The 21,603-nt window shown below is 36.5% G+C and overlaps 1 protein-coding gene and 1 long non-coding RNA gene across 3 annotated transcripts in view; one reads left to right on the plus strand and one right to left on the minus strand.

Moving 5' to 3' along the window:
* The window catches only part of LOC111505874 (uncharacterized), a 404,328-nt gene that overhangs the window by 79,946 nt on the left and 302,779 nt on the right, over nt 1-21,603 (minus strand). The gene's annotated exons all lie outside the window — the stretch shown is intronic.
* On the plus strand, nt 17,957-18,984 carry LOC141484776 (uncharacterized). Its single transcript, XR_012466792.1, has 2 exons — nt 17,957-18,090; nt 18,179-18,984. It is a non-coding gene; the product is annotated as an uncharacterized lncRNA (long non-coding RNA).

Here is a 21,603-nt window from a genome sequence, read left to right on the forward strand (position 1 = left end):
AAGAAACGGCAGTATATCGCGGAATATATAAAATATGGATTTATTGAAAATCTCACAAATCCATCTTTGCCTATATGCATTCTTTCTCAGAAAACATTTTCGAATGAAGCGATGAAACCCTCAAGGCTACAAGATCATTTGAATAAAATGCATTCAGATAAAAAAAGACAAAAGTGTGACTTATTTTCAAGAACTAGAAAAGAAACACTCAGCTCGGCCAACTGTGTCAAAACTTTTTGCAGCGGCTTCTAAGCAAGACGACGACGGACTCCGAGCTTCTTACAATATCTCCTTGCTAATTGCTCAAACAGATAAACCTCACATTATCTATTGGAGATGATTTACTTTTACCGGCAATAAAAGAAATAATAACTACTGAGCTCCATAAACCAGCGGCAGATAATATCCGAAAAATTTCTTTGAGCAATATTTTCGTTCAAATACGAATTGGTAAGATGGCTGAAAATATTGCAGGGTCATTGTGCAATCATCTGAAGACTTTTGAATTCTCAATGAAGCATTGTTGTTATTATACGTGAGGTTTATTAAAAATGACGAAATATATCAAAGAACTACTATTGGCTAGAAATTTAGAGACGGATACAAAAAGGAGAAACCATATATATAATACACTGAAAAAAGTTTGTGATGAGAAAGAGATTGCACTGAAGAATATTATATCAGCTGCTACAGATGGCGCTCCGGCTATGAAAGGACGTCACAAAGGCTACATACCGTACTCAAAAAATAAAATTCCAGATGTGCTCGCTGTACATTGCGTCATCCATATGCAACATTTGGTTGCGAAAAATTTGGGTGAGCGCCTCAATCACTGCAATATATCTTCAAAGCAGTCAATAAAATCCGTAACAGCTCTTTAAATGACAGATTATTTATACAGCTGTTGCTAATAATGAAGATTTCAACCGATTGCTATTTCACACAGAAGTGCGTTGGTTATCAAGAGGTAACTGTCTGACCCAATTTCACAATATCTTTGACTCTATGTAATATAGTTTTTGGAAAACAAAGACAAAAAATTGCACGACAACCTTATCACTTCAAAGAATGATATTGCGTTCTTGACAGACCTGTATAAATTATGTTATGATGTCAATCTCCAACTTTAAGGTGACGACTAGCATTTGATTCAAACAAAAAATGTCATTGCTGCTTTTGTAGCAAAATTGCTCCCATACAAGAAAAATATCGGCCGACGTGAGTTTCGCAAGTTCCCTAATTTGTCAGCAGTATCCTTCATTAAAGACGACGCTTGTTTACTACCAACATTAGGAGAACATACACAGTGATTTCGCCAAACGATTTCAGGACATTTTGAAATTGGAAATACCGAACTGGGTGTTGGATCCTTTTCCAAATATCAACACAGCAGGATCGCCCCAGCTGGAAGAAAAACTCATAGAACTGATAACGAACGAAGAAATAAAAATAGAATTGAAAAATGGATACCAAGAATTTTGGCTACAAAAGCCAATCCCGCAATTGTACCCTGGGTTGTGGTCCATCGTTCAACGATTTTTGATAGCATTCCCATCATCGTATTTGTGTGAACGTGGATTTAGTGCTGTGGCAACGTTGCTAACTGAAAAGTGAAATCGGTTGCAGATTACCGAACTCGGTGACTTAGAGTAGATTAGATTAATATTAATATTAATATTGTGTGTGCCCTCATGTATGCTAGAGTTCCTTGTCTAGGCCCGTCCTTGTAACTAGACTCCATAGGCCAGACCTCAAGTTCCACATATATTGAGAGGGTTGTGGTTTTTCCTCTCCTAATGTTGCAAACTTTATCCTTGACAGACCTTCGCAATAGCATAGTATGTGTACGAAGGTTTCCTCATCCTCAAAGCAAAGCCTGCATAGGGCTGTGTCTGCCAGTCTGATGTTGTTCATGTGTTTGTTGTCAATAGCCCGACCAGAACTCTAGTTGATCGCCTATTCAGACTCAGTAGGAACTCCGTGAATTTTGGCGATGGCTCTTTAATGAACTCTTTGGCCTGTCTCATACCCGGCGCCTTATTCCACTATTTTTGAGATTGTTTTTCCTTCCAGTTGCTGTTACAAGTTTTTCGCAGCGCTTTTGCTGTACCACAAAAGGGTTCAGGGCTAATGGGGGAGCGTTCTACTCCTTCTCGTGATAATGAATCAGCCTCTTCGTTGCCCTTGTATCCTGTGTGGCCTGGTACCCAGGTTAATGACACTGTTTTGACTACCTAGTTCTTGTAGCTTTTCTAGGCGGTTCCAGACCAGTTTCGAATTGACCTGCATGGAGCTAATTGCTTTTATAGCTGCTTGGCTATCAGAGTATATTGCAATAGTCTTTTCCTTGAACTCTTCTGCGCAGTGACGTATTGCTGCTGTTTCTGCCTGGAATATCGTCACTTTTTTACCTAAGCTTAGTGAGACTTTTGTCTTTGGTTTAGTTATACAGTCTGATTCACGGTGGATGACATATTAGACGTTTCTGGTGAACCAGACAACGGATCACTTTGAAAATTTGATGGAGGGCATATTCAGACATTCTCTAGCCAAATAAAATATTTTCGACAATGCGGTGTTGCCGCTTCTATTAGAAAGCAGTAGCAACTTTGATTTTTCAAATGGAACACTCTGTATATAATATTATTTTTGGAATCTCCAACAATTGCTCGACAACTTTTCTTGATATTTCCCTATACCTATCTGTTACCGTTTCCGAAATAAAAATTAATTTCAATTTTTTTCTTCGAAAATGTTGACTTCTAAAAATGCCGATATCTTTTAGTTAAGCAGTACTATGATATCGAAATTTGGTTTGGAGTTAGGTGATACTTGGACACTTCCCACACGTCAGCCTAATCTCCGTTACTTCAATACAGGGTGGTAAAAAAATACAGTTTTTTCGTTTGCTTGAAAAAGTTGCTGAAATTTGATTATTTCAAATGGAACAACCTGTATATTATTGAAAATTCGAAAAGCTGCTGAAATTTGCTTCCTTTCTATGTATATCATACCTATACCTAACTAGTCAAGTTTCGGACTTATATTTGTGAAAATGTCCCTTCAGAATGGTATTTCCATTCGGTATTTGGTAAGCAGGCCATGATTACTATCTGACAGTAGCGTTGTGACATTCTCCTAATAATATCGACATTTTCGTCACTTCAGAAGTTGCGAATACCTTCAAAACGATGGAACAAAACTATTCAAACGAAGTTCTTATGAATTTGTTTATTATTTTTGGACAGTGTGACAAAACTATCAGCAGAACACGTAGAAAGTTCAATGAAATGTATCCGAATCTACCGCCAATGAACCTCAAGAAATTTATACGAATTCAGAACAATTTCAATGCATTTGGATCAACTTTAAAAGCACCAAGAAACTTGCCTCGACCCGTAACTTTCGAAGACAACCAGATTAATGCATTTCCCGAGTCATCGATAAGAAGTACTGAAGAAGATTTGGGTATAAAATATTCATCGGTTCAAAGAATCTTGCGAAGACATAAAATGCATGATTATAAATTCACCAAAATTCAAGCAATGAAGCCTCAAGTTCCTCAACAGAGAGTAGAATTTTGTGAAATGTTGTTGACACGCATTCAAGAAGATCCACTTTTTTTTAAATAAAATTATTTGGACTGATGAATCGAAATTTTCGAGAGAAGGGATTTTCAATAGAAAAAATCGTCATTATTGGTCCAGTGAAAATCCTCACGTCACAAAAGAAGCCGGATTTCAAGAAAAATTTAGTTTTAATGTCTTCTGCATGTTGATGGACAACAAATTGAGGTACGTGATATACGAGGAGTCATTAACATCCAGAAACTACCTGAATATTTTGGAGAATACTGTAGACAGTTTCGTGGATAATCTGCCACTCGAAGATTATCGAAACTGTTGGTACCAACTAGACGGAGCTCCTGCACATTGCACAAGAGAAGTGAGCGCAGAACTGGATAGACTATTTGACGATCGGTGGATGAGGCGCTTGGGACCATGGAATTGGCCAGCGAGATCACCCGATCTTAATCCATTAGATTTTTATTTGTGGGGAATGTTTAAAGAAAAAGTTTACAAAATATCCGTGCGTTCGAGAAGATGAATTGTTAGAAAGGATTGCCCAAACATTTGAAGATTTGGATCCCAATGAAATCAGATCTGCCACCACGAAAGCAGTCAACACCCGCATTTTAAAGTGCTTGGAAGTGAACGGCCAGCGATTCGAACATATTTTGAAATATTCCACATGATTGTTTTACTTTTTTATAATTATTCATATCAATATTTCCAATTTCAAGTTTCTTGGTGCTTTTTTAAAGTTTATCCAAACATATTGAAATTGTTCTGAATTCGTATAAATTTCTTGAGGTTCATTGGCGGTAGATTCGGATACATTTCATTGAACTTTCTACATGTTCTGCTGATAATTTTGTCACACTGTCCAAAAATAATAAACAAATTCATAAGAACTTCGTTTGAATAGTTTTGTTCCATCGTTTTGAAGGTATTTGCAACTTCTGAAGTGACGAAAATGTCGATATTATTAGGAGAATGTCACAACGCTACTGTCAAATAGTAATCATGGCCTGCTTACCAAATACCGAATGAAAATATCATTCTGAAGGGACATTTTCACAAATAAATGTTCATAAGTCCGAAACTCGACTAGTTAGGTATAGGTATGATATACATAGAAAGAAAGCAAATTTCAGCAGCTTTCCGAATTTTTAATAATATACAGGGTGTTCCATTTGAAATAATCAAATTTCAGCAACTTTTTCAAGCAAACGAAAAAACTGTATTTTTTTACCACCCTGTATTGAAGTAACGGAGATTAGGCTGACGTGTGGAAAGTGTCCAAGTATCACCTAACTCCAAACCAAATTTCGATATCATAGTACTTCTTAACTAAAAGATATCGGCATTTTTAGAAGTCATGATTTTCGAAGAAAAAAATTGAAATTAATTTTTATTTCGAAAACGGTAACAGATAGGTATAGAGAAATATCAAGAAAAGTTGTCGGGCAATTGTTGGAGATTCCAAAAATAATATTATATACAGAGTGTTCCATTTGAAAAATCAAAGTTGCTACTGCTTTCTAATAGAAGCGGCAACACCGCATTGTCGAAAATATTTTAGTTGGCTAGAGAATGTCCGAATATGCCCTCCATTAAATTTTCAAAGTGATCCGTTGTCTGGTTCACCAGAAACGTCTAATGTGCCATCCACCGTGAATCAGCCTGTATAACTCCGTGACTTACGGCTGTTTTTGAGTAAATTCGAGCCTGATATTAACAGACTTGTTGAAAATCGTCAAATTCATCCTTCGCATTAGATTAGTGTTGAAGTTTAAACTGAAATGTTTGTTCTAATAACATGAATAAAAGTTTTCATAATATTACAAAATTGTGTTTTACATAACCCTCATCAGAAAGTCTCATTTTCACATGACACACATAATTTAATTATCAAAATAATGATCGCGATTGTGATTCTTAAGATGTTGTGGAGTAAAAAAAAATTGGGGGGCGCTAGAAAATAATTAATTCTCGAAGTGGGCGGTAGACAAAATGAGTTCAAGAACCTCCGACTCAGACAGATGTAGCTTCAATAATATGGCCATCAATTGTCAAAGTTTGGAAATCCTTCTTGGAAGACCCATTATACAGATTGGTCCAACGAAAAGTATGCACCTTGCTCTTCTCCTTTTTTTGTAACTCAACGCAAAAATGCTCGGACAAGTCAATTTTGCTTTTAAGGGGGACACATTTTAGATGTATTTTTTTACCTGTGCCTCCAACCCCCTAGTGAGGGTGAGTAACAAACCTAAAATTTCAAATGGAAAGTGGGGTCGAGTGATATATCATTTGAAAGGGCACAAAATTATCTTTCCAATGATACCTAATTTGTTGTATTCCACTCATACATGTAGGTATTATGAAGAAAAACAACTACAACCCAGTACTTTGAAATGTGTAATTGACTTAGTAGAATCCTACTTCAGCAAGTGCTGAAAATGTGACCCATTTGCTTCCATACGATGATACAGATTTTGTTCAAGTCTATTCCTAACATTCTGTAGCATATCAGGTGTTATACTTCTGCACTCTGCTGTAATTCGTTGGCGAAGATCTTCTATGGACTCGGGCTGCGTAGCAAAACATTTATTTCACAAGTATCACCAAAGGAAAAAGTCTAAAGGCGATAAATCAGGTGACCTGGCAGGCTATTCGATGTGGCCTCTCCTTCCAATCCACCGTCCAGGAAACCGGTCATCTAAAAACTCTCTTACCGGAGCAACATAGTGAGAAGGTGCTCCATCTTGCTGGAAATGAAGCCGATCATCATTATGATTTTGATCAATTTCAATTATTTCTGTTATAGGAGGATCAATTGTATCTTCAAGCATGTTCAAGTAGACCTCACCAGTTAAATTCCCAGGAATAAAAAGTGGCCCTACGATATGACTACCTAATATGCCACAACATACATTGTTTTTTTGAGGGTACTGGGTATGGACCTCTCGGAATAAGTGTGGGTTACTGTCATCCCAGTAATGGCAATTATGCCTATTCACAGCTCCATTCAAAAAAAATGTACTCTCATCGGAGAAGCACGTGTTGAATGATAGGTGCGGATCATCAATTATTAGCTGACTCAGTTGTTCACAAAATTGCAGCCTTCAATCAGGATCATCTTCATCGAGTTCCTGTACTAATTTAATTTTGTACGTATGAAATTTATAGGCTTTTAATATCCGTATTATGGACGAACGGGAGACACCTGAGGCTGCAGCAAGCTGACGGGTACTTTGAGTACGATCCAATTCAACATGTCCCAAAACAGCGACTTCCACTGCTTCATTTCTGATAGGTTTCCGTGGCTGGTGTTTCACATTACAGACAGATCCGGTATCGACAAACTTTTGGACTAACTTGGCAACGTACGAATCATTCACATTTTTCCCGGGATGACTGTTATTAAAGAGGCGAGCAGTAAGTCTAGCACAACTATTATGTTGATAATAAAGTTTAACAATTTCAACTCGTTCAGGAATGGAATAAACCATTTTTACAGTGAAGTTGAAATAATTTCAAAAGCAACCGAACTGAATCAATGAACATTTGCCTAAATTCTTTTTGTACACTTATCTGCTGTTGTTATTTGAACCAAAAAACGCACGAAAGAAATTGAGGAATGTAGTAGTGATGAAAATGCCGTTTTTTCCGCATTTTCATTAACACCAAAAATATCGAGTAAATGTTCTTGCTTTTTTTATAACCATTCAAGTTAATACAACGAATTAGGTATCATTGGAAATAGAATTTTGTGCCCTTTCAAATGATATATCACTCGACCCCACTTTCCATTTAAAATTTTAGGGTTGTTACTCACCCTCGCTAGGGGGTTGAAGGCACAGGTAGAAAAATACATCTAAAATGTGTCCCCCTCAAAAGCAAAATTGACCTGTCCGAGCATTTTTGCGTAAAGTTACAAAAAGAGGAGAAAAGCAAGGTGCATACTTTTCGTTGGACCACTCGATATGAGTTGAACATCAATTCTATTATTCAACCGAATCAAAAGGAAAGTGGTTGATATTCTTACAACTGGTGTTGGAAAATGTCAATCCTTCCTAATGCTGTTTATGCCCTTTTTCCTTTCTGAAACACTAAAATTTTTCTCAGAACATCGATGCTTCGTAACTTTTCCATTATTTTCTCATACGAAGTTTCTATAACAGAGTGTTATTTATATTGTGTCAGAGTTCGAATCCGCCTTCGACTAGATATTTTCATCGCCACAAATTATCTAGTTGAAGATAAATCGATTATAATACGTTACATAGGCGAAAAGATAGCGAAGAGACATAATGCTCCCTAGGTAGCACAGGAAGTTATTGACATAAACTTCTCAGAACTCTAGAGTAGACGCCACAGTTTTCGTCGTAATGGGAAAACTATAACTGAAATATGAAAATTTGACAATATACTGACATCGATGGGGGCAATTCGGCTGAAATATTTCCAAATTGGCGACACCGGTTATACGGGAAGTAGCTGTCAATTTGGTTATTTTAAATGGAAAACCCTATATATTATTACATTTTCGGATCCAACATCAGAATCCAAATATTTTTGTGCATAATTTCCTACATCTAAGTCTAATCGTTTTTGGCATATTCAATGGTTAATGCAAAAATAATGTTTGAAGTCCCTAAAATAATTATTAATATTTTCAATGAGGGAAAATTAATCATATTGTTTTCGCCAGGTTTTGTAGAGGGGAACCAAATTCAATAGACTTCATATGAAATATCATAGTTATCAATACAGGGTGGTCAAAAAGGCAAATATAAATGAAATTTAATGAACCGTTCAATGTGACTTCTCCCAAATGGAAATCCCTTATTTTTATGATTAATTTGTATCAAGCATTAAAAATGAGAGTAACTTTGTAGTAGGATACCTTTTCCGAACATTAGTAGTTTCTGAACCATTTGTAATTTGATATTTTTTTATCGACAGAATACTTAGGTGCTTTACGACTTGACGTTGGAAAACAATCAATTGATACGATGCTGTTACTACTTGTTATTTGCGAATTGTCAATAATAAATCATGGCGGGACGATGAAATCATACAAACGAAGAATATTTTAATATATTTCTCATTTACGGAGAATGTGATAAATCTATTTCAAGGACATGCGGTGCATTCGCGACCTGATTTCCGGGAAGAAGTAAACTATCACTATGTAGTAAATCCGAAAACGGTTTTACTATTATTATTATATATACGTATCCCATTGAAACATCTAAGGGTTTAAAGCTGAGTCACCAGTGAAATGATACGTTATTAACTATCTATCAACCCTTGGCAAACCTTTCTCTATTGCCGAGTTTGTTCTATTCAAATGAAATTTAGCAGCTGCTGTCACCAGATGTGAATTTCTCTACATCAAATTTTGGATGTCAGGCAAGTCCGAAAGAGGCTTGAATACCGCCTCTTGCACTAGGAGGAGGTCTTTAGTTGCAGAAAAAAAAGATCTTAAAAAATTCGCAGACAATTCCTTTCAAGACGTTAGTTACTATGGTAGATAAAAGAAATAAAAGCCTGCTCAAAACCTTCAGAAGAAACTATATTTAATCATGAAGGAAATAAAGGAAAAAATATATAACAAAATAGTCAAAGAACAAAAATAAAAAAAAAATAAAAAATAAAAAACAATAATCATAACCAAATCTCTGGAAAACTCAATTATTGTGCCTTCGCCGGAAACTACTATAATATACGAGAGTGACGAAATTCTCCAACTTGGCCGATGATTTCCGACCGCTAAATATTTATGAGGCAATTATTTAGGTCCACTCTGTATACAAATTTATTATAGCTAACTCCTTCCCAAAATCATGAAATGACTAGTATCCATGTATAATTGAACTCACCGCTGCCTTTTTTCTGCTCGTCCCCTATTTGAACTTTTGCGCTACACTGCCCGATTTTCGCTCCAGGATGAAAAAACTACTCAAAATCACGCTAACCGCCTGTTTTTCCAGAATAAAAAAAAATTGAAGATACCACCCAGGAAAACTATTTCCCAAAACAAAATACCGCCCTTGATTGATCGTCAAGAGAACCCTTTAAACTCCCAAGTTTTCGAACCTCCTCAAAATTCACGCAGACTTACTTCCCGAAAAAACTTTCGCATCACTCTGTAAGACCGCTGCTCTAGGCGGAGAGCTCGCAGAACTTTCTGACTTTTCCCTTCCGAAAGAATAGGAAGGAATTACGAGTGCTTCATTCCCCCCGTTCTCCAAATCGTAACAGTCGCCCACGAGCAACTGAGATCACCAAAAGAAACATATTTCGCTTAATTGACAGAACTTTCAATGCTGGGATATTGATATGCCCATATTTACATCTTGAACTACGTGACTGATATATCTGAATTTTCAAAACGCTTTCGGTCATGCCGTAATTCACATTTTATGAGAGAGATCCGGCGTTTGAAAAATTATGGTTTAACGAAATCTTTCTCTTCTCGAAGTTTCAATTTATATTACTATACATAGCTTTCGCTAAGTATTACAACTATATACTGGATCCGTACGAGCAAGAGTGCGTGCAGAAAAATTAACCAGTAGGTGACAATGGAAATATTGAAAATGAAATTTTGGGGTATTTTGCGGTATACCCAAGAATATCTTCTAGACAAGTATTATCAGAATCGGGAATATCAATACTAAGAATTTTACGAAACCACGAGTTTCATTCATATGTCTTTTCCAAAGTTCAAAATCTTCAAGAGGCCGACTTTCCCGAAGAGTAGAATTCTGTGAAGTGAAGTTTACGAAAAAAGGGATTCTTAATCAAGGAAATTTCCATTATTGGAGCGACACAAATGTATATTCGTTTAGAGGAACTAAATTCTCATGAGCCCTGGCAATTTGATGTTTATTGTGCCATAAGAAATGAGAGAGTCGTGGCCTTAAAATTTTATGAAGACAATTAAAATGGTAAATGAAGACAGTTTTGAATTCTTCTAGTTATAAAACACGTTCAATAATTAATAGATGAGAGTTGTCGTAACATCTGACCCAATTTTAAAATTAACTACCTAGAGAATTTGCCGCTGGCTGATCATGGAAATATATTGTATCAACACTATGGGGCGCCTCCAATAATCAGCTGCAAAATATGTCTTATGATAAATAGATAGCCAACAACGAACCACATCTTTGGCCACCCCGCTCGCCAGATATGTCAGTACTCAATTTTTCATCTGAGGAAGATAAAAATATAATGTTGTTAATACTGCACTGAGAACCAAGGAAGATTGCTTGCGGAGGATCATAACTGCATTTGGAGAACTTAACTCCTAGTCAGGAAGGAGAGCCACCCATGAAGAATTACTTAGTGAACATTTATTAAAATAATTTGTGTAACTCTCGATTCTATTCGAATCATTTATTTGATAACTAGTTTTTTATGGTAATTTTTTTGCACATTGCCTTTTATGTATCCAAAATTCTTGAAGTTTGTATTGTTCTTCTTATATTGTTCTAGTTTGCATAACATAGACTATCAATTAAATATTGCTCCAAAGAAAAAAAATCCGGAGGGGTCAAAATCGGTGTGTGAGCCAGCCGTTCCAACGGACCGCGTATACTAATCCACATGCCTGAATATAGGGTAAACGTTACAGTCGTTGGCCTCCCCCACAGTGATTGGCCACTTGGAATAAAATATCCAATAATAAGGAATCTATTCTATCAACCATTCTATTTACGTTTCACTCTATCAGCCCCAAGTTTCACCTTCACTTTATAAAAGTGACAATACTGTCAACAGTCATTTCATAACTGAACGGTCAGGAGTTTAGAACACATGTTAGTGAATAATTGATTTTGACCGATTTTGAGCTGCGTAAGGTAAGACATGTTGTATTTTATAGCATCATATAGTTACTTTGTAATGGTTTTTATTGGTGTAGATTTATTTTGTTGTTTGATATATTGGTAAATTTCTATTTTATACTTTGCTCATCTGAAAAAATTGGCGCGAAAGTGCATTTTAACACGGCCAATAATTGTGCTCGTTGAAATTGCAACACGAGAGTGATTGGCCTCCTAGGCCAATCACTAAATTTCCATATTCAATATTTTTTGTCAGATTAGTTTTATAATACCTACCTACCTATTCGCTCTGTTATTTTTATACGGTTTTTAGGTGGAATTTATCAAAAAATATCAATGTATACAGTTGTTGGCCGTGGCCAATAACTATGAAAATAGGTGGGCCAATCACTATACCGTATGATTTGTTTCATGATGGAATGATAATTTTCGCTGATTTCTATGAACTAGGGAGCGCTATAATTAATTTTTTTTCAGTTCTTAGGTATGCCGAAAACGTTAGATTGTACGAGATATGTAAAAAAATGGAAAGAAGAGGATATTCTAAAAGCTGTCGAGGAGATTCATAATGGAGTTCCCGTTAGAGCGGTGTGTCGGAAATATCCCAATATCCCGAGATCGACGCTACAATTTAGATCATCGAATAAGTTTGTTAAATCTTCATTCGGTCCATCTCCCATCCTAAATATAACTGAAGAAATAGAGTTGGTTGATTGGATTATAGACTGCCAGAAAAAGGGTTTCCCTAGGCATAAAGAAGACATCCAGTCTTCAGTAAAGCAGTTTTTGGATGATAATCAACGTGAAAACCCTTTTACCAACAATTATCCCGGTGATGGATGGTATAAGGCATTTCTCAAAAGGCATCAGGAACTAACGGAGAGAAAATCCGAAGCCATAACTTCAGCGTCCTGGAAAATAAGTGAATCGGATATCAGAAAGTGGTTCCAAGACATTAGTTCTTATTTAAAAGTGAAAGGTTACGAGAGTATTCTTGATTTTTCCTAACGAATCTTCAACGGGGACGAAACAAACTTCCAGTTGTGTCCCCAGAACAAAAAGGTTCTTGCTCCCAAAGGAGCAAAGAATGTGTACGAGACAGACGGAGCTCAAGCGAAGGCACTAACCGTGCTATTTTGTTTTAGCGCCTCTGGTATTTCTACACCACCACTAATAATATACCCGTAAAAAAGATTACCAAAAGATATTGCCGAATCAGTTGAACTCGAAGATTTTCAAGCCGCCTGAAGTGACACTGGATGGATGAAATCCGAAATTTTTCATGAATATATCGGTAATGTGTTTTATCCTTATATAAAAAGCCAAGGAATCACATTTCCTATCATACTATTCGTTGACGGACATAAGACACACCTAGACCGAAAACTGAGCAGTCTTTGCTCCAAACTCGTAATAATTCTTATAGCACTCTATCCGAATGCAACAAGAATTCTTCAACCGGCTGATGTGTCCACTTTCAAGCCACTTAAGAATGGTTGGAGGAAAGTTGTTCTCGAATGGAGGCGAAATCATCCCTTAGAAGAACTCAATAAAAAAGCATTTGTTCATTATTGAATTGTGTGCTCTCTACAAGTCTACGTCCACAGACAATTATTAGTGGATTTGAAACATGTGGGCTTTATCCCTGGAATCCTTCTGCTATCAAATTTGATAAATGTCTAGGTAAGGACAAACTTCCACAAAATTCTAATGAATCAGAAACTCTACATAGTCTAACTTTTTCCGATTTCGCTAGGATAGTTGGAGTAAACAGATTACAGAAATTTGAAAACTATGACTGCGATTTAGAAAACGAAGATTTAAATATAATCTTTCAATTGTGGTTGACCTTTAAAGAAAAACCCAGTGGCAAAGATAGCAAAATGGATATTTCCCATGACAAACATGATCAGGATATAATTATAGAGGTAATAGATGTTTAAAATACTGAAGAAACTGTTGGCATAAATGATTTGCAATCCGCACACGGGTCTAACCTAAAATTTGGGACCATGGAGATTGATAATGAGAAAACTACTGATTATTTGACTGACAATCAAAGTTTCAATGTTCCTAGTTCAGATATAACAATTTCAGATATTGCTAATTTACCCATCGTTATAGAAGATAATGGAATTATAAAAGAGATATCCTCAGAAATTCCTTTGACAGTTGCTGAACCTGTTGAATTTACTAGTGGAAGTATGGTTGTAGAAGATCTTAGTTTGGGTTCACCCAGTAATTCTAGTCATTTAAACAACAGCAACATCGAAGGATATTTGTTTTATTATGACACGCCAGAACAAAAAGGAACAAAAAACACGGAAAAAGTGCCATATATAATCACCTCCACTCCCTGGAAGGAAATGAAAGATAAGAAAGAAGCAGAGAAACAGAAGAAAATAGAAGAAAAAGAAAACAGAAAAATCGAAAGAGAAGCCAAGAGGGCCAAAAGAGAAGAAGATATTGCTGAGAAGAAAGCGAAAAGAAAGCAGAAGTTGACAATTAATAACTCCAAGAAAGCCAAAAAAACAGAATTGTTGTCAGAAAAAACTAAACATCAAAACCCGATCAAAAGTAACATTGAAGATACGAATTCAAAAAAAATTAATGTCATCTCCAATATATCTCTTATGCCATTTACACGCAAAAATAGTAATGAGAATGAGATTACGACCGATGGTGGCCATTATCACGAAAATAAACAATTTTCTGAAACTATGTTTCTGGACTATGTTTTGTTTGCACAAGAAATTTAACGAAGAATGTATGCGGCATTGAATGTAACTCATGTCTACGAACATTTCAACACATTTGTATCGAGAAACAAAATTTACACAAATCCAATTCTGATATTTTCACTTGCTCGACTTGTTTGAAAAAAGCCGAATTGGTATTATAATATAACCATTTATATTCAGATATTGGGAGTCTCATTTTGTTTTATAGGTATTTCTATAGGTATTTTGAAAAATCTGCACCATATATCCTACCACATATAGATTTTGTTAAAATTGGCAACATTGTCTTATGAGAAATATCAAACCACAATATGGGAATGGTGTTGCCAATTTTATTGAAACTCTATATTAGCCGGATAAACGCTCACTAATTCTTAAGAATGGATTCATTACAGAATATTATTTTTATTTTATCCTCTTAAGGAATTTGTTTTTGTAAACGATTCTGCATAAAATATTTGGGATTATGTGCAATGTAGTTTCAGTTAGAATCTGGTGGAGAAATACACTTTATACCTATTATTAAATGGCCAATCACTGTAAAAACAAATGGCCAATAACTGTAAAAAAATGGCCAATGACTATATTTTCTGTAGTTCGGGTTTACCCTATCTAATCCAATAAAGCAATCACTTACAGACCTGTGAAAATGTGGGGCGCACCATCTTGTTGGAAACAACTGATTGTTGACCACAATTCTTTGAATCCGTGGATGAATGAAATTTTGAAGAGCTCCAGTCAGAGTTTCCATTAGATATATGAGACTAAAAATATGATTATCCAATATTCCTGCCAAGGCATTCATTTTTTCAGGAATTTGAGTGTGATCTCAAAAAATTTGTGTGTTTTCAATAAAATCATTGAAATCAAATAAATAGCTGAAAATAACAATTATATTAAGCAAAAAACCCTGACATTGAATAAAATAGCAGCAAAAATTGCAAATTGAATAATAAAAAAAATAAAAATCAAAAGATTCCAAGTCAAGTTACTTCACAACGTTTCGATTTTTAGTATCCACAATCGTCTTCGGGTAATGACTGGACGTCAAGTTTTGAGTAGCTGAATCTCTGGAGCTAATGATGGATCTCTTTGGGTATTAGCGTTGATCTTTCCTTTTCCGAAAAATAGACTTTCGGAACGTTGTGAAGCAACTTGGCTTGAATCTTTCAATTTTATTTTTTTTTATTGTTTTATTTTTTTATTGTTTTAATTGAAAATCAGAGTATGCTTATTTTTGAAATATTTCTGTATTGGGTGCCTGAACTGATGAAGCCCATGAACAGATAAACGTAAATCATTTAAGACTCAGACATATTATTTGAGGTTATGGAACTATATCATATGTGTTTCAGAACTTTTGGAGTACAACAAGTTTTTGCTATTACTATGTAGACAGATTATCCAAATTTTTGTTTCACAACACGTATAATTCATCATCAGTTTGTTCACTGATAATTGTCGAAATAATTCAAAGAAAACTATTAATAATGATGTCGAACATTATCTCAGTCGAACTTAACAATATTGACGAAATGGTGTTCAGATATATCAAATACATCGTCAGTGGCACAAAAATTATACAAACAAAAAAACGTGAAAATTCAGCTGAATCATCTTCAATGAAACTGTGATTACGATGAAAGAAATATTCTGTGAAATATTCCATTCCATCAAAATAATTGGGACAGTAGTGGACTTCACTAACTTCAGCTAATCAAATAATGAACACAACCTCAAAATCAATTTCGAACCATGTTTTCAAGTAACAAATTCTCTGAAACTCTTGTGATCAACAAGAAGGAGAGGAAGCATAATAAGAAATTATCAATTCCATTCCCAACCTATAGTATACATTTCGTAACGCAATTACCTTCGTTCCATTTATTTCTTTGGAAAGCGAGTTTTCGGTTTCCTGGAGAGTGTTTCCATAAGGCTTGTAATAATAAGAAGAAATAACTGGTTCTATTGCAGGTCATCTTTCACCAATATATGTTTTCAGCATTATGGAGGTAGTTTCCACTCAAAATACTGATACCACATCAACATGCTTTGTGCAAAAAGTTCAAGATTATCAATGATTCAATTTCTCATGTATTGAATCATGAAATGGAAAAAAAATAATATCGACGAAGTTACGTCATTTTCTAGCAGTGGAATAGGAAATGAACAAACTACATGTACTTATGAAGCACTGTATGGAACCTTTGGTGTAGTAATGAATATTACTGGGGTATTTTCTCAATCACAAACCGTTATTTTAACACCTCAACACGTGTTGTGATCACCAAGTAATCATCTTCACGGGATTGAGAGTTCAATCTTCCCCTTGATGATTGTTTCATCCCAACATAAAGCCGTTATTTTTAACACTTCGACACGTCTTTCAATCATCAAGTGATCATGTACTTGTGATACACTGTTTGAAACCTTTGATGTTGTAATGAATGTTACTGGAGATTTTTTTCAACACGAAACCGCTATTTTAACACTTCGACACGTGTTTCGATCACCAAGTGATCATCTCCAAGGTTAAGATAAAATTGTTATTGGGAACAAACTCCAATCAGTTGGTGATTCATATAAGTGTCTAGGTGTTGGAATAAAACTCCAGTAATATTCATTTAAAATACATGTACTAAGTACACCATCGATAAAAAACATGAAATGTTCTCCTGAAGTAAAATTGGTCTTCAATATTTAGATTCCCAAGTCTTGTTACGTTTCAATTTAGCACTAGATCAAACTGCTCTTATGTGACCTTTCAAAACACTACCTTACCTTTTAAGATCTTTATTCAAAGGATATTAACAATGTAATTAAGTTACAAGTAGATTTTATTCATTTAACATCATAGTAATGGGAATCTTCCGTTCCATAGAAAACCATACCTGAAATGTATAAGAATAAATGTATGCTCCCTGACTAACTGCTTTGACCAGTACTTACGCATTCTCCTATTGCCAATCGACGTTGGAGATCCGAAATTCCTCGCTAGGTTGAAATAGTTGTTATTGTTTGTTTCTCAGTTTTCTTCACCTATCATTTTTTTTGCCGTTGTCTGCCTTATTCCCTATATCTTTCCAAGAATATTTCTTGCATAGATCGTTATTCATTACTTCCAGAAGGATTACTGACATATTAGAGCCATATCGCCTGAAAAACAATATTAGTTAGCTCTGGTTTCTGAATACTGTTTGATATTTTCGGTAAATATTCTCCATAAGATGAATGTTCAAATATTCGTACTGAATGGGAAAGATGTGACGACTTACCTTATATGTTTCTATTCCATCGCATAAATAAGGATTGGTAAATAGTTGAAAATAGGTTGGAACAATATTTTTGTACATTCTATTCATTACAAGGTTAAGAGACAGCTGTTGGTTGACATCCGCCGAACTTTCGTAGTGTCGTTCGGACGAACTACACCGAACTAGTTCTACAGTTGTTCACGGGTGAGGGATTGATCGGTTACTCAAGTTGTCAAGGGTTGTTTAAGGGTTGCATTGCTTTGAGAAGGAGTTTTGATGGGTCATGGACTTGTTGATGATGTCTCAAGTGGCTGTGGAGGAATTGATAGATTTATGATGTTGTGCACAGCGCCCCCTTGGTGCTTGTAGGGTAGGTTGGACGCACTGTGGCAACAACTGGTTAGCTGTCAGATGTGGCAGTCGCTTAGTATTTGGAAGTTAGCCTTCGGTGAGCTTGGTTCGGAGTTCAAAGGGTACCATCAGACTGATTGTAGGATATATTTGGTTGTATTTGTGCCATCCTTCACGGGGATTATTTCTACAAGTCAGGATTGTATAGTGGAAGACTGATTGGTCATTTTGGTGTGGATATTTGCAGTCTGAAACTTAAGCTCTTTTGAGGATTTGTGGTGGTTACCGAACTCGTGCCAGGTGGAAGGATTTCCGAAATTAGGTATGTCTGAATCACTGTCGCACCTCTCATGTGGTCTTAGCTATGATATCACCTCTTCAATTCTACAACCTTCGTTTCTCGTCTCCAGATTCATAAGAAACAGAAGGCCCTCAGTCACTCATCAAGTCCCAGCAGGACTTCCGTGCAGAGCACCGCACACGAAGAATCGTATAGAAAACCCCTTGGCCAGGGTAAGAATTTTACCATTAAATGTGTTTTAAATGATTTTAGTAATTTCTGGTTCCATCGTTATATCTCAACTGAATATTAGTATTGAAGAGAGGTTTCAACACTCATTCAATTTTCTTGATTTTTACGGGTCATATGGTTATACAGGGCACCCAAAAATATACTCTTGTTATCTTGCTACTTTGCTTAAATGAAAATATACCAGGGGTATTGATTAGTCAAATAGTCCTATTGAATGGGGGTTGAATCTCACCTTGTTTTTATCTGATTCTGATTGAGAATTTTCTTCCGTAGGGTTTTTCTTCCTGCTTTTTTTTGTCTTCGTCAAGGGTTCCTGTTTTCCTTTATTTTCTTTCTGGATCTTATTTGGTGATCCATTACTGGTCCAGCTTGTCGTGCCCTACAGGGTGATCTATCTTGGTGGTGCTACAGGGTGATCCATCTACGCCGTACTACAGGGTGATCCACCGGTGCTACAGGGTGATCTATCTTGGTGGTGCTACAGGGTGATCCATCTCCGGTGCTACAGGGTGATCCATCTCCGCCATACTACAGGGTAGCCTAACACCATATACCGGGTGGCCCAAAAGGAGCACGCAAGTTATAATTGATTTATTTGAAAATTTGTGCTATACTGAGATATTTAAATAATTGTTTGCCCTTCTGTTTATTGATACCTGTTTGATATAGTGTTTGTTTATCGTTTATTGATTAAGAGTTTATTTATTGATACCTGATTGATATAGATATTTGTGAAACGGAAATTGAGGTATATTCTTCCTTTCACGATTGCTGATTGACACCGATGCGCCTACGCCTGAGCTCACGCGACGCAAACGAGTTTGTCTTACCATCCGATACTAGTATTTACGATTTCACCTACTCAATTTTCGTGGTAGTTTTACTCGACGTATTGTAGTTTTTTTTGAGCGTCGTTACTACCGTAATTTATGGCTGATTGAATTCGTGGTTATATACACCGCGCTCGTGTATTGACATTTGAACATCGCGTAGTAGTGTGAATATTGCATTGTTGTCTCAGAAGCGTTGTTGGTTAATCCATGTAAGTTAGGATTACTGAATAAATCATATTGGGGATCTTTATCTTTTATTTCCAATATTAATTGGTAAGTTATTGATATTGTGAGTTACTTAGGGTATCTGGAGGATTAAATTTACCTGGCGCCCATTAAGATCTATTTGAAATTTGCTAAGTTGTTTAACCCACTCCCGTCTCCACTGTTTAGCTTAGCCGCGGATACCCATCTGTCTTATTTGTTACCGACAGATGATTTAGTCTCCTCTTGTGGTTTGTGAGGTGACAGTCTCATATGGTTGAGAACCAAATAATGTTTGAAAAAATGTATCAGGTAGCTAATTAGTTATTGATAAAGAATGTTTCGATGAAATAGAGGATAATAACACAAGTTTCCTTGACATTAAGAGCCATGTTTTTTTTCATTCTCAAGTCAGTCATGTATTCAATAGAGATGTTATTGTTCGACAATCGTAACTACCTGACTTGGAAAAACTATCATCTCTTCTCATGTCTCATGGTCGCGGCCCATGCAAAGAAGGGGAACCGAATTCCCGATGATTTTCTCTAGGCTCCATTCAGAACCTTTCTGTCATATGAACTTTGAACTACATATGCTACCTGTTGTCCGGGAAAGTATGCAAATACATCTCTTTCAGGTCGAGTTGATATAGCTTTTTCCAAGTCTACTTCACTACTCCAAACAAGCAGAATGAGATCAAAATGGCAAGTATATTTGTAGCAGCAACTTTGTTTTTCTCGACAGTTCCGATGACTAGATTTGTCGGAGAGCTTGCACCTCTCGTATTTACACTGAAGCTTATGAAATGAAAGTGCGGTTTCTTGCGAATCTCGAGGTTTTTCACTGTACTTAGCGTTCGCTTCACTAGTGACTTTCAAAAACCACTAGCTTCCGTATCATATCGAAGGAGGGCTGATTAGTGGTCAGTAGCACGTCTGTAACTGCAGTGTGTTGGATACTTCGTGATTTGGCAGCTCTTCGCCACACTGCGAGTGTCAAAGTTTTATTGGTAGCTTTGATTTCCATCATATATTGTATACAAGACGCGTGTTGTCTCACCAATTTTATCTGGGTCTTTTTCTTCCGTAACCACCGTTCAATCTTCCGAACCGCAAGGCCAAGATTCTGTCCTTTTGATTCGGGAAGGGATTCAGGGGTAGTGTACAGAGCGATGGAGCATAATTTTGTGGAACGCCCTGTATTTTCTGATTGCCTCCGTTGGTTAAATGATGCGAGCCTCTCCTCCAGTCGCGTCAACGGATGATAGAACTGCCACTCCCACCACATTGTCAGCAAGTCGGGGAGGAGCTATATAGCTGTACCGCCGAAAATAAAGTACATAATTCTCAAGTGCCGTTTTTTGGTTGGGAAAGGGATCAAAAATATTCGTTAATAAACAATTTAGTTTTATGCCAACGTTTCGGACTTTATTAATTCCATCATCAGGGCTCAAACATCAGTTATCCATGTCAAAAAAACGTTTAAATATAAGTGTCAGACAACATAGGTACAAATGAAAATGAGGACTGACCAAATGAAAACACATACAGCACAGACATATTTTTGATCCCTTTCCCAACCAATCGAAAAAACCGCATTTGAAAATATTTTGGATCACCAAACCAGGCGAAGATAATTCTCAAGGTTTTGGGCAGAAAAGGCGGCATTCTCTGAATGCGTTTCACACCACATAGCATGTATTCTCGCCATGTACCCTCTTCGTTTGGGCTCACTACCCCTGCAGCAATATATAGGATTATCCTTATGTGTTCACTCAAAACGTACATTGTTAATGCCAGGGTTGTCGTTGGTAGACGAGTCATCCTTATGGGACCCACCACAGTGCCTCTGACCCAATCGTACAATTCGACTGTGGGGTCCACTTACTCGCATTCCAGGAACCAAGTTTTGAGTATACTGGGTGGTTTGCCCTGTAGACTCACGGCCGATACTGGAAAGAGAGAAGTGTTCTACTTTCAAGGTATGCCTGGGCTGCTGGTCCGGTTCTGCACCCAGCCATGTTTCTTGAATAAGACACCCTGTACACATTGAAAAATTACACGTTGGAATGATAAAGTCCCGTTAAACTGCCTTGTTCTGTGAATGACGTATTTTGAGACACACTGTACACACATTGGGGAATCGCACGCGACACGGTCGAAACGTACGAAAAACGGTCGAAAACGCACGCAAAACGGTCGCACGCAAAAACGATAGAGGCCTGTTAAATGTCATTTTTTTATGGCGTAATTTGAGACACCCTATA

The sequence above is a fragment of the Leptinotarsa decemlineata genome, unplaced genomic scaffold (assembly GCF_025532065.1).
Source record: "Leptinotarsa decemlineata unplaced genomic scaffold, Ldec_3_MD MMD2_tig00026294_RagTag_RagTag, whole genome shotgun sequence".
Taxonomy (NCBI): Eukaryota; Metazoa; Arthropoda; class Insecta; order Coleoptera; family Chrysomelidae; genus Leptinotarsa; species Leptinotarsa decemlineata.